At 43.8% G+C, this 14,917-nt stretch overlaps 1 protein-coding gene across 2 annotated transcripts in view; it reads left to right on the top strand.

The window, feature by feature from the left end:
* Gpr176 (G protein-coupled receptor 176) overlaps positions 1-14,917 on the top strand; it is a 96,191-nt gene that overhangs the window by 37,863 nt on the left and 43,411 nt on the right. The gene's annotated exons all lie outside the window — the stretch shown is intronic.

Raw genomic sequence — 14,917 nt, 5'->3', positions numbered from 1 at the left:
GTGTTATACCATCTCTGAAATACAATTTAAACTGATGCGAAGCCTTAGACTTCTTCAAGCTGTTTTTTGATAAGCACTTATAACGCAAGCAGTGCCGCATGTAATTATTGTCTAATATAATCTTGTCCAATATGTTTCTTGGCTGCTGATTGGACTTTGAAGCCGCTGATGTGAAGTCATCTTATTCTTATTCTCTTCCTATGCTAAGCTGAGATACACCACTTAATATAGTTCTATGAGGTCTAATATCTTTATTACTGTTTTTTTTAATCAGCATTCTTGCATCAAAATGAGGACTTTCAAACCATCTGTTCATTTGTGTGAACTAGAGATATGAGTTCATTTGTATGAATAAGACACATGAGCAACAGTAAGAAATGCAAAAGTTTATTAACAAATGGTAACACATAAAGATGCTAAAATACATTAACAAAGACTATCTGCCCCAAGTGTGCCTTTAAGAGAATAGTAAATGTGCAGATTGCTAAGAACATAGCAGGATTTTGTCTTTTAAAAGTAACACATATGGGATAAAAGTACTTGTCCCCAGTTACCCACTCACCTATGGGTCATTTGACTAAGTGATTGCCTGAGAACTTTATGCTCTTAGATCCTTAAAAAATGCCATAGTAGGGCTGGAGAGAAGGTTCAGTGGTTAAAAGCACTGGTTGCTCTTCTAGGGGACCTGGGTCTAATCCTCAGCATCTGCTGTTCTCCATCTTGGTGGCTCACAACTGTTATTCCACTTCCAGAGGATTCGATATCCTCTTTGGACACTGCACACATGTGGTACACAGATGTTCATGCAGCTAAAACCCCCAGATCCACAAAATAAAAATAAGTAAAACAAACAAACAAACAAACAAAAACCCCAAAAGGTGACATAGTAGGCTATAAAGCCATGCTTTTTAGAAGACAATTTCTGAGTTTGTTAATTAACATTAATTGAGTATTAGGCATATGCTATATGAAGAAGATGCCATTAGGTATCTAGCTCATGTTTTACTGGAGAAGACGGAAATACAAACCAATTGTTGGACTTCACTGTGCTAAGTCAATGCTGGAGACACACTCAGGAGAACACAGTGGGGCACATGAAAATTATAAGCAGTTCAGAGAGGGTAGAGCATAAATTCCAAGGTTGAGAGCACCTAAGGGTGAGGCTGGAGTGGTGGGCAAAAGCCAGCATCCCCAGGGCTCCACATAGCTGCTTAGGAAGGAGAGTTTATCCTCTGGGCTCAGAGAGACATGGGGTGGTTTAACCAGGGCAGGGGCAGGATAGCTTTATGTTACTGTAAGGTCATTCTCTTTGGGGCCGTGTGAAGAGTTGATTGGATGAAGTAAAGCTTAGCACAGGTAGACCATCCAGGAGACCACTATCAAAATTCCAACCTAGATGTAGTGAAGACAGAGGCCCGGCCATGGGAATGAAGAGTAGGCAACAAATTCAAGAAGAATAGAAGATAAAATTGTGAGGATTTGGAGAGGAAGCCGATATGGACTGAAAGCCAGGTTCTCTAGGATTGAGTTCTTGGGGTGATACCATCAATATGGAGAGAGATAGTGTCTGAGAGAGGCAGGAGGGATAAACCAGGGTATAAGGAGATAGATTATTGAATTTGGGGTACTTTCGGAATGCCCAGTTTGACCCAATAATCTGAAACTTGGTATAACTTTGAAATTCATCAGAACAAGCATCAGCACAGCCCACATGAAAACATCACCTTGTAGTCTTTAAGTGCACACTGCCTGAAGATCCAGGACAGCAGGAAGAATGAACGCCAGTGATGGCGAGGCTAGCTGCCCCGTGTTCTCGTCATTCCTATCAGGGCACACTGCATCTATGACAGTGAGAGCCTGGGTTGGGAGCCAGGAGGCCCAGGCTTGCTGCATCCAGCAACATGTATGAGAAAGGCTGGTAAAATATTTAGAGGAGTCCATGCTTACATTCGGTGAGGCATCTGTTGTTTGCTTACGTTTGAGTTTGGGTTGGCAGGACTGGGTGCGTGCATCAAGGGATGTTCACTTGTACGTTACTGTGTGGGGTAGGGGGCAGGGGAATAAATCTATATGCTCTTAGCTGCTGTTCTCCATCTTGTTTTTAATGTTTCCTGGCAACAGTAATTGCACTAAAAGAGATCTTTCTAAGCAGAATGGGACATCAAACTGAAGAATGACAGAAGGCAGAAAATAAATGGCAGTCAGGACCAACATGGGTTTCCACTAGATATTCTCAGGGTGTCCAGACTCCATAACTGGGCTTTACTATGAGACTTCTAATTGTGTTATTAACAAAAATAGGATGGGATAATGTTAAACAGATAAGGTAGCCTAGCTGGGCAGCTGAGAAAAAGATGACTCTGTAAGTGGAAGAAGTAACCTCCCCTACCTACTGATTTCTATGGTTACCTTGAAGGGACAGAAGAGACGGTTGAGCCCTGATCCTAGAGTGTTTACCTAACCACTGCTAAAATTTCCCACCAGAACATGAACCGAGAAAGCTAGTTCTCAGGAGGTAATTTCATGGGGGATTCTATAGTAACAACAGCAGTGAATGCATTAGCATAAATGGAGACATCACTTAGGGTATTAGATGCTTTTCTTGTTCCTGTGACAAATACCCAAGAAAAGCTGCAGTCAGGAAGCAGAGAGGAATCAATGCTGGTGCTTAGATTCTTTTCTCATTTAGTTATGGGATGGTGCTATTCACTTTCAGAATGGGTTGTTCTTTCTCAGTTAAACCCTTCTGGAAACATCCCCATAGAACAGGTGTGTTCTAAATCTTGTCAAGTTGACAATGAAGATTAACCATGCAACTAGCATTTTGCCTATTTCACTTAGCAACTGTGACAACCGACTAGAGTTCAGGATGAAAGAGTTGTGTATAAATACACTTTCATTGGGCCTGGATTCCTTGTGCGCAAGAAGGGAACACCAGTGGAATTCATCCTTCCCAACCTCCTCCCCTGACTGGCCTCCCTCCCTCCCTCCCTCCCTCCCTCCCTCCCTCCCTCCCTCCCTCCCTCCTCCTTCCCTCCCTACCTCCCTCTCTCTCTCCCACTTCCTTCTTTAGGACTGAGAGAAAGGAAATTATGAAATTCTGTTTAATGGTATTTGGCATCTGCTATTTATTTTACATGTTTGATGTTAATTTTAAAACAGTGTCAGTAGGATCATGAAGAGGGTCATTGCTATGAAGGCAAAGGAAGTTATTTTTATTTCACTGTCTAATTGTCTTCTGTATTAAAAACAAAGACAACAACAACAAGCCCTCTCTTTTTAAGATGTCAAATGGCGTGGTGGTTTACACTTGTGGCCTCTGCTACTCAAAAGGCTGAGGTGGGAGGACCCTTGAGCCCATGAGTTGGAGCCCAACATGAAGGACACTGCAACCCTTGTTCCCTGTTTCAAGAAAAAGGGAAAAAGAAGTGTAAAACTGAAAGTTTAGAATAGACTCAAATATCTGAAAATAAATTAATTGATGATGGTTGACAGTAAATATTTAAGAAACTTCTTTGAGTTAATCAAAATAATAGGACCTTTTAATTTCTCTCAGACTTCATAATTTCTAAACATTTCCATGTTATTTTGATTTTTTCAAAGAACCATAAGACACAGAGTATTGCATTATAATTCCATTTTATATATGAGTAAAATGAGTCAGGTTTTGGCCAAGCATAATGAGTGGCAGACTGGATGAGAATCTTGCTGATTCTTCCCAGTACTCTCCACTATCTATGTATGTCCAGCTTAAAGATGCTGTGTTTATGGATGAGCTGACTTGGCTTGTGTGTAAGAACCTGCATATTTCCCAAGAGTACTTCGTGTCACCCCTAAGAATCACAGCATGGATACTGCACTGATAAATATTTCCTTGAGAACAAATCTTGCAAAGCAGTGTTAGCTACCTTTGTAGTCATACCATGGGCATTGATGTTTGTTGCATTATTTTGACAATCTCAGATCTTCAGAAATGATTGCTTTTACTTTAATCAGTAGGATGGTGGCTTCTCTATTCAGGGACTTAACAGCTATTAACCTTAAAAGGTTGGAACAGGGGAAGAAGCCATGTTATCAAGCAGAAGTAAGCCGATTCTGCTTGCTACCAACAGATGGCGGTATCGGTTATATATGAGCTTCTATTTTCTGTTACTCTATGGCAGACTTCTTTGTTAGGCTTGGTCTTAAAGTCCGTCAGTCAGTCAGAGTTTCTCTCTCTCTCTCTCTCTCTCTCTCTCTCTCTCTCTCTCTCTCTCTCTCTCTCTCTGCATGTGTGTTAATTTCACTTAAATATTCTTGAGACAAGATCTCACCAAGTAGCTGAGGCTGTGTAGGTAGCCAAAGCTGGCCTTGAACTCTTATTTCTCCTGTTTCCATTGCTGGAAGTCTTAGAAAATAGGTGTGTGCCACACCACCCCTGGCTTTGAAGAGTTTTATAGAATTATTAACACCAGGTGATCGCTAAAGTAATGATAAAAAGCATTCAATTACTCCTTATTGGATTTTAAGACTATAAATGTGACAAAAGGGGGAAAACAATAAATTCTGCATGCATGTAAAAGGTGAGAATTTTCCTGAAGGAAAAATGTGAATCATGTGACACATATAAATTACTGTCCTACTGTGGTAATAACAAGAAAGGGAGGGAAGCAAGTGCATGCTTGGAGGGTACAGGCAGGAGCGTTAGGAGTTCAAAGTCATCATCAGCTGTGTAGTGAGCTTGCGGGCAGCATGTCATACAGGAAAGCCCAGTTTCAAAATGAAAACCAGACAAGAAAAAGGAGAGAGGGAAAAATAATTGAAAAAATGAAAAAAAAAATGTTGGAATTTGTTACTCCAGAAAACCCAGTCAATATAACATATAATTGATACCAAGTCACCCAAATAAATTCAAAGATTTAAATATTCATTATCGTGTGTGGATATGATGAGTGTATGTTTGCATATGTACATAATGTGTGTGTGTGATTGTGGGTGTGAGTATGGACATTCGTGTGCCATGGTATTTAGGGAGAGCTCAGTGGACAACCTTCAGCAGTTAGTTCTCTCCTTCCATCAAGGGATAGCCTGGGATCACACTCAGGTGATCATGCCTGCAAGTAAGTACTTTTACCTCCTGAGCATTTCAGAGCAATTTAAATGAGATGAAGACCGGGCGGTGGTGGCACATGCCTTTAATCCCAGCACTTGGGAGGCAGAGCCAGATGGATCTCTGTGAGTTCAAGGCCAGCCTAGGCTACAGAGCAAGATCCAGGACAGGCACCAAAATGACACAGAGAAACCCTGTCTCAAAAAACAAAACCAAAACATAAACAAACAAACAAACAAACAAATAAATAGGATGAGATGAGGAAGCCTGGTCTAGGGACTGTGGATGGCTTCACGGGCTTTAGGACCATTCTCATGAGCTGATCTTTCACAGGAGGCCGTGAAGGCCTTATGTGACTTCCAAGGGGTGGGCAACTGTTGGGGCTTTATTAACGACAGGTGTGGTTACTTACCAATACAAGTTCTAGAAAAGGATGCACAGTTTTAAGAAAGATAAGTGGAAAGAAGAGGAAGATGATCAGCATTGACGTTTTGTGGTTCTCCTGTTTAGTGGAAGCCTAGAGAGACACTGTGATGCCGTTGGGGACTTAGAAGCAGCCCCTTGAGGCTGTATCTTTATATAGTAAAGTTTGAGTTCTTCATGCTATGGATTTTAGGAAGTGCATGGCTTGCTGATTTCACAGATTTCATTTTACTCAGTAATTTGCCCATCTGCCCTGGGAAAACTTCAATCAAAATCGTCTAGCCTTGTGTTTTTCTTCTTGGTGATCAAAGTGTGGTTGGTGATTGGATTGCTCAAAATGGGGACCAAGAAGAGAATAAGATGAGAAGTAAAGGATGCAAGTGGCGTCCAGGAGGGCTGCTGGGGGTGGCGGTGTCAGAGCAAAGTGTCAGTAATGCCACAGTTGGCCTCCTAGGTGACTAAGAGCCATTAGGAGAACTTTAGTCCCTGGCTTGTAGCATTTGTAGGAATGAAGAGCTGACAACCACAAGAATCACACAATCAGTAAGTAGCTTTGCATTTCCTGTAGCCAGTGTGGGTATTCTCAGTCCCCCTGTCTTCTTGGATTGTGGACATCCTCACTTATAGATACCTGGCTTGGAAATCTTTCAGACACCTTTGATGCGTTTCTCTCCTGCATCTCCAAATCAAATCTGTTACAGCACAGTCTTCACTAAAGTCAGTTGTTAACAATTCTGTCCATGAAATGGCTTTCCAACCCTCCCACCACTGCTGTGGTCTGTACCTGGTGTCCCCAGCTTTGGGCTCAGGAGCAGCAGCTGATTTGTGAAGCTGGTGCTGCTACCGACCCACCTTATCACCTTTAGCTAGATGCTCCCTCTCCAAGCCCGGCTTTTCTGAGGCAGAAAATGAGGTTAGTCATAGCCCCTCTTTGTGTAAGGTCTTGAATATAAAATGAGATAATGCAAGGTTATTGCTTAGTGTCCAATAGCCTGCAAAGTCAGTGCCTGCATTATTATAATGGGATCCTAACTGCTTCTCATTCCTGCAGGCTTTCGCTCCCACAGCCATTTTCCTACCTCTGTCAGTAGTGCTTTCCAAAAGCACCGTTTGAATTCTGTTAGTTTCGTGGTGGAGCACAGACAGGAGCAGCCGCCACCGCTGCCCTTCTTGGCACCACAGTTCCTGTAGGATGGCATTGGTCCATTATGACCTGTTCCAGTTGGGTCCCATCTCTACTCAGAAGGAGCCCGGCTGTCAGTCCCCTCCTTTCCTGCCTACTTCGCATCTTCCTGCACACATCGGGAACATGGACCAGTCTGCCTTTGACCTTCCTTCTCCTTAAATTTGGAAGGAATGTCCCACCTTCCCTCAGCTCCTCACTCTTCAAGGCCCACCAGATCATGTCTTCTCATTTTTACCAGAATGTTTTTGTCTCTGATGCACCTTCTTTTTCCCTGCCTTGAGCATTTACTAGTTGTTTCCATGCTTCTGCTACCATCACGTGCTAACCTTGGGGCATGGAACTTGATTTAGGAAGCTTTCTTCTCCATAGTGGCCAACTCAGTGGGTTGCAGATTTGCAAGCACTCAGGAAATAAATGCTGAACTGGATGAAATAATTATAGCTTCATTAGCCTTTACCATTTAACAGCGGTCTCATTTGCTAATTTGGGGCTTGTTTCTAAATGCCTTTCCATTTTAGCTTTTGGGTCACTCAGCAGGGATCAGCACGGAGCAGGTGTTGGTATTAGATGAAGTCAAGTGTTCTGAATTCAGTGTCTGATCAGTTAGATCCTTAGGCAGGTGGGGTTTTTGGTTGCTAGGAGATCATGTCAAAAAGATCAGGCACTGGTCATCTGAATGGGTGGAAAAGAGTCTGTGTGGTCGCTCCTGAGATGAGGGAAGATGACTTGGAGCTCCCATTCAGTGTTCTAACGACTATAGAGTGTTGGGGAAGGGGCATGAGGTCAAGGGGCATGAGGTCAAGGTGGTGGTTGAGAAAGGCAGGCACTGCCAGTTGTATACAAGCATTCTCTGTTTCTCTCTCAGAATTGCTTTGCAGTGAGTTCTACTCCAAGTCTCCCCTGTCTCCTTTCCTCTATGTGAGATGGGAAGGTACCCGCAACACATGGTTTCTGAGTCCCACTGTATGTTTGTAGAATTTCTGTACCCTTTCATATCATGCCAGATGGGGACCTCAAAAGAATCTTCTCAAGAGGTTAATTTTTAACAGTGTCATTAGAATCCTAATTTAACGTTCTTCATCTTGGTATAGACTTTTAGCCTGTTGAGTAAATTGATTCAAATTGTGAGCTCGTTCCTTAACTAAATGTATATGTTTATGGGAACGCTAAGATTTTCATGTAATATCATGTCAGTCACTGACTTCCCAAAGATTATTCATTCAGCTCTTTGCTCATGTTCTATGCTTGTCAACTACAATAGTTTCCTCAATTGTTTAACAGATTACTGGAAACAATGGTATAACACAAGTGTGTAATCTCAGTTTCTGGAACATGGGCTAGCTCAGGGTCTTATCATGAGTCAGGGTGTGAGTTGGACCTGTGATTTCATCTGGAGTCCTCTTCACTGCTCAGTGAGGTTGTGGGCAGAGTCAGCTTCCTTGCAGATCTAGAAAAGAGGGTCTCATTTTCTTACTCAGTGTTACCTAGGTGTTGCTATCCACTCAGAGGTCATTGTGACCTGGCTGAATAATGGTCCTGGGGATATTCTGGTCCTAATTCTTAGATAGGACCTTACATGGCAAAAATAACTTTGTGGATGAGATTCACTTAAGGTTCTTGAGATGCGGAGACTTTCCTGGACTGCTGGGCTGACTCTAAATATAATAACAAATGTAAGAGCAGGAGAGAACTCTGACTGCAGAATGGGGAGATGTGACCGTGGAAAAGGATATGAGCCAAAGAATTTAGTACCCTCCAGAAGCTGGGAGGACAGGGAAGTGGGGTTTCCTCTGGAGCTTCTGTAGGAACCAACTCTGATGGCCCAGTGGCTTCTGGCCCCAAGAACTGTAAGGGAGCAAATTTGGGGCATGTCAAAGCACTGGCATGTTATAGAAGCCCCCAGAGGAAATGGACTTCTAGAAATAACTATGTGCTGAGTATACGTAATGCTACATTTAGCACTGAGACCAACCAGGGCTAATCATTCCCATATCTATGTCCACTTTAAAAACAAACAAAACAAACAATATTCTCAAATGATTTGGCGGTTAAAGCAAGAAGAAGTAGAGCTAGATTGGAGTAAAACACTCACAGCGGGGCTTTACAGTGGAAAAAACCCACAGATACCAAGAGAGGGTCACAAGGGAGGGTAAGAAAGATAGAGGGGCTCTAGGTGTGGGCGCAAAAGAGAGGGAAGACGATGGGCCCGAGAGCATGATTTGGCTGTGCAGACTTGCTCTGTAAGCAGCATGTGACACGTGGCTTCTGTTTGGGAGGATCAGGTCGGCATCGGGACAGAACTGTGGTTCCCCACCGCCCTGAAGGGGTGTCACATGAGCAGCTTGCCATGGCATCTCTAAGCTTTGTCGTCTTCGTCTGGGGCTCCAGATCCAAGAATCTCCACTTGTACTCTAAAACCATTTTCATGAGAGAAAGAAAGAATATACTTGTATTTTCTCAGTTTTAAGTACTATCCAAAGAACTTGGGGTACAATCCTTTCTAACGTAAAACAATAGACCTTCAGACTGAAAAATGGTAAGCTTACCAAGATGCCCTCTTTTGAAACAACCAAACCCAAACTACTGCAGAACAAAGGGCAGGACCGACACTTGAACCGGAGCAGAGTGTACATGTGGTTCGTGGAAGCTTGGCTGTTTGGAGCGGTCCATAGGGCTAACTTAGTTTTTTTGGCATACTTCAGAAGCGAAGTCAGTCCCCATTTTTGGTGACCTCAGACTCTTTTGTGAAGCTGAAACTGTTACTTTGCCAATGACAGGACATTCAGGGAGACATCCTGTCCTTGTTCTTCTGCTCTTTTCTGTGGTTACAAACAGGACCCGGGCAGCTCCAGGACTAGCCAGCTCACAGGTCACTGAAATGTTGGTTTATCTCCATATTTAATTATAACTCCTAGGTTAATAGGCTAATGTTAACACTAATTAAAAATGTCTTAAAGCCATTTTTCATAAAAGCTAATGAAAGTCTAATTAAAACAATTAGAGCAGGCCTTTTGGAGGAGTGTTTTTATTTAAAATGCCTATACGCAAAGCATCAGCTGTCTTTGAGTGGCCTCCTTGACTGCCCTAGATAAGATGCTCAGCAGTGTGCCAGTTCTGGTGAAGCCGTGGCCAGGTTGTTTTTCCTGCTTTGTATCTCTTGTGTGTCTTCTTGAAATCTCCTGAGCACCCTGTCCACACTGCTTTCATCTGGAAGGGTCCCATGCCTACAGTTGGTCTCAGGAGCCTCCTTGTTCCTGAGCTGGGTTAGAGTCTTTGTTTAATGAACAAACCCCTCTGTAGATTGTTTTCTAATTGCTTCACTAATCAGCTCCACTGTGAACCAGCAGCCAAATCTCTGTCTGTCTCTCTGTTTGTCTCTGTCTCTCTCTTTCACACACACACACACACACACACACACACACACACACACACACACACACGGTGACAGAGACCAGTTTTGTGGGTGGCTGTTCATGAGCCAAGACGTTACACTCTTCTGCTGTCTTCTCATCTTGCCTTCTCCTTGAGCCTGTGTAAGTCTCAGGGTGTCCTCCTCACACGTGCTGTTACATCAAAGGAGCTTCTCACACCCCAACTCATTTCTCTAGTGAGGTGTCCTTTATCAACTGAGAGGGTGGCCTCACAACCTACTTTTTGGTTGAGTAATAGAGTACAGTTAATAGTGAAGTTGGAGAAAATTGCAAAGCTCCACACCATCTTCCCCCGCCCCCAGGAACCCAGGCTGCCTCCTGTTCCAGAGAAACTTGAGCAAAGACACCACAGTTCTCATCACTCTGGGCAGATGGTCCTCTGAAGCCTGGATGGTGATGGAGGCCCTCCATGCCCCGCCCCTGCTCTGGACCGGCTTTCAGTCCTCACAGGACTCCTCCCTGCTGTCAGTTCAACCTCATAGTCCACTGCCAGCTTCTTTTCTCTCTCCATGGCATATTCATGCCTCATGGAGTGGTACTGATGAGGTCTCCATCTCTTAGTTTCTTTCCCCTGCAGTCATGGGAAAAATCAGTATCTGACAATTTCACATGGCTGTTTAAAATCCCCCAGTGGGGCTGGAGAAGTGGGTCAGCGGTTAAGAACATGCGTTGCTCTTCTTGAGGACTCGGCACCCATGTGGTGGCTCACAAGCGCCTGTAACGCCGGTTCCAGAGGATCGAATGCCCTCTTCTGACCTCAGTGAGTTCCTGCATGCATGTGGTGGACATACAATTACATATGTACACATTAAATAGATAAATAAACCATAAAAAAGTCTCCAGTGGCCCTGAGTAGCCTCCATGGTAAAGTTCAGACCCATGGCCTGTGAGGCTCACCTCCCCTCTAACCAGCCACAACTCTGGCCAGTTTTCTGAGCAGCCCAGGCATGTCCAGACCTTGATGTCTGTGCATGTGTTATGGCAGCTTGCAATCTGACCTTTCTCTGTATAATTCACTCTCAACCTTGAAATTTGGAACCTGAACCCGGTGAGTCCAATAGCCCTTTGCTGTGGCTCCAATGTGCCCGACTTAGCAGATCTCTTAAGCCACACACAGCATGCTGGTGGTGGTGGGCACTCTTTGCTTTGGCCCCCACTAGATGTCTAATGTGTGTTATGGGACTGATAGGGGTCATCTGGCATTAACACATGCAAATCAGTTCTGGACTCTGTATCCTCACCTCACTGAAATGTTTCTCATCTGTTTTCATGGTTTATGCTTCTCTATTCTTAGACAATCTGTTCATCAGGTCCCCTGTTGGTGTGCATTCACTTTGTTTGAAATCTTGTATACATCACACTGCCATGGGTAACTTCCATACATGGTTTCCTGTTTGTGGAAGGGGTGAAAGGTTACTTCCTGGAGCTTTGGTCAGGGCTGCCCAGTACATTTGTGAATCCCTTAGACCAGTGGTTCTCAACCTTCCTGATGCTGTGACCCTTTAATACACTTCCTCATGTTATGGTGACCCCCAACCATAAAAATTGTTTCATTGCTACCTCATACCTATGATTTTGCTACTGTTATGAGTCGTAATGCGAATATCTGATATGCGACTGCGGTGAAAGGGCCATTCGACCCTCTCCCCCAAAAGGGGTGGGTGACCCATAGGTTGAGAAACACTGCCTTAGACATTCCTTCCATGAGGTGTAAAGAAAGCATGTTGGTTCTCATCAGCAATGTATAAAGTTGCTGCTTCTCCATAGCCTTGCCAATATGACAAGTTGTCAATATGAAAGATGAAAAATGACATCTGATTGCAGTTTGAATTTCTCATTCTGAAATCTGACATTTCCTCTCTTCTTTCTAAAGGTCATTTATCTTTCTTTTCCCTTGAACTACCTCCCTGTTATTTTTGGATGCATTTTTGTTATTGAGTGGCTTTTTCTTTCCCAGTTTTTAAGAGCTTTTTATATATTAGGAAGATTAGTCATCTATGAATAAATTACAGGTATTTGCCTCTCAATGTGTGATTTGTGTTTTGACTTTACTGATAGTTTTCTTTTTCCCTTAAAGATATTTAATGCTTTCCCCTCTTCCCTTCCCATTCCCTGACCCCCACCTCTTTCTCTTCCATTCTTGAGGGAACCTAGGTCCTCATGAATTCTAAGCTTGTATTCTACTACTGAATCACGCCCAACCCCAGATTCTTCTTTTCTTTTCTTTTTTTTTAATTAAGAGATTTTCTATTCATTTTACAAAACAACCTCAGATTCCACTGTCCTTCCTCCTCCCACCTGCCAGCCTTCCCCCTCATTCCCCATTCCCACCTCCTCCAAGGCAAGGTCTTCCATGGGGAGTCAGCAGAGCCTGGTACATTCAGTTGAGGCAGGTCCAAGCCTCTCCTCCCTGCACCAAGGCTGTTCAATACTTAACTTTAATTCCTTCTAGATATTTAGTTATAATTAGAAAGGTATTTCTCACTCCTGATTATAAAGAACCCACCACATTTTCTTTTTAATACCTGTTCATTCTCTCTCTCTCTCTCTCTCTTTCCCGCCCTCCCTCCCTTAACTCTTAAATCTCTGGTCTGTTTAGAATTGAAGTAGTTTCTTTGTGTGCTCTGGAGGCTTTCTCAGCCTTAGGTGAGCTTCACTCAGGGAACTGGAGTGCCAGACAATCAGTGGTCACTTAAGCCTTTGCATGCTTTCTTTCCCTGCACAATTGCAGAGGTGATCATCTGTTACTCCTCTGAAAAGGGAGGTGGCCGCACATTGTGGTCTTCTTTGCCCGCTCTCTCTCTCTCCACCTGTTCTGCAGGCTGCTGTCCCAGTTACTCCACTTTCTTGGTCTCAGGCTGGCTGTGTGACTAGTTCACAATCTGTTGGGGTGGGGGGGGGGGCAGAGGAGGGGAGGAGGCTTGCAGAGCACTAACTCCTGTCTCAGAACTATGTGTGAACCATGGAACTAAGATAATCTTTCCTGGGTGTTATCTAATCCCCCGGTGTGTTATTAAGAACTTCTGGACTAGGCCAGATGGCTCAGTGGATAGAAGCGCTTGCTGCACCAATCTGACGGCTTAGATCCCATGACCTCTACATGCTTGTTATGACATGTGCAAGCCCACATTCTCCGCTCCTCCCCCCCCCCGCCCCGACAACATCAAAATCCCTTTTCTGAGGGGCCACCGGAGAGGGGAAAAGGGGTTGTTTGTTGAGGTGGAGTTTCACTGTGTAACCCAGGATAGCCTTGAACTCACAGAGATCTGCCTGCCTCTGCCTCCCAGGTGCTGGGACTAAAGGTGCATGCCACCACGGAGGGGATATCATAGGAAGGGAGCCGAGGTCAGAGCCGGGAAGAGACAGTGATGGGATACAGGTGACCTGAAAACGGAAGAAGGCAGCCACTGTTTGGGAGGAGAAAGGGAGCAGCCAGCAGGGCCAGGGCAGTGGGGGAGGGGAGGGAGTTAGAACCAAGTATCCTGACACACATGGCTGCCAATGCCACAGTGAAACCCATTACTTTGTATGCTGAATTTCAAAATGAACTTTCGGAAGCCTCCTTCCTCCAAGGCGTCAGTTGGGGTGGTGTTTCTGTTCTCTCCTCACTACTCAGTGGTTCCTGGTCTACTTGTTGGCTTTCTGTCCTTCTTCATTGCTTTTGGGTTCAGAGCCATGGCTTCAGTCAAGAAGATTTATGGGGCGTTGAGCCCCATCTCTTATGATGCTCTCCTTTCTCAAGATTTTCCGAATTATCCTCCATGGTTCATCTTTTCATGGGAAATTTAAAATTGGAGAGTAAAATACCTCGTTGGCTTTGTTATCAGAATCAGTATATGTATAGGTATATGTAAATGTGTATATATATATATATATATATATATACATACACACATATATGTATATATATGTGTGTGTGTACACACACACACACACACACCCACACACCTACACACACACACACACACACACACACATATATAATGTATGGTGTTTCACTGTGTGGCCTCCAGGTTGCAGTGATCCCTCTGCCTCTGTCTTCTGAGTGCTGGGACTGTAGATAGGCCCCACAGCAGCTGACTTATAACTGGGCCACGCCAGGGAATTCCTTCCTATTTCTAGTTTTCTCGTTGACCTCAGGGCCTCGTGAGTTCTAGGTGAGCACTCTGAACTATATCCCCGGCAGCTGAAATCTTGTAGTCATTGGGGAGATGTGCCGTCTTTATGAAGTTGATAGTCTTTCTTAAGAGTGATCAGTGGCCCTTCCTATGCTCAAGTTTCTCTTCCCCCTCAAAATTTGAAAGATCTTTGAAAATTTAAAGAAATAACTATGGCATGTTTAAAAATAAATTTTGGTAGTCGAGATTATTGGTGTGTAGCTATTGAAGAGCAGGTATATATGTCAGAAGTCTAGGCTGGAAAGATGGCTCATCAGATAAGAGCACTATTGCTCATGTAGAGGACCAGGATTTGACTCCCAGCACCCACACGAGGCCACTCACAACCGTTTGTAATCCAGCCTCAGGGGCTTCTGTACTCACATGTACATATCTATACACAGACACACGCTCTGACACACAGACACACACACACACAGACACACACACACACAATTAAAAAGAATAAATTAAAAAAATGAATACCATAAATCTTACAAAAATATGGGAAAAATTGTCATTTCTTTGGTTTATGAGTATAAAATGATGCCAGTGCCTCAGTTTGTACTGAATAAATATGACCAGGTATTCTTTTTACTCAACAGTGTCTACCTGTACTGTAGGAACAGCT

The sequence above is a fragment of the Onychomys torridus genome, chromosome 4 (assembly GCF_903995425.1).
Source record: "Onychomys torridus chromosome 4, mOncTor1.1, whole genome shotgun sequence".
NCBI classification, from domain to species: Eukaryota; Metazoa; Chordata; class Mammalia; order Rodentia; family Cricetidae; genus Onychomys; species Onychomys torridus.
Note: the sequence above shows the minus strand (reverse complement) of the source record. Positions and strands in the feature narration are given on the sequence as shown.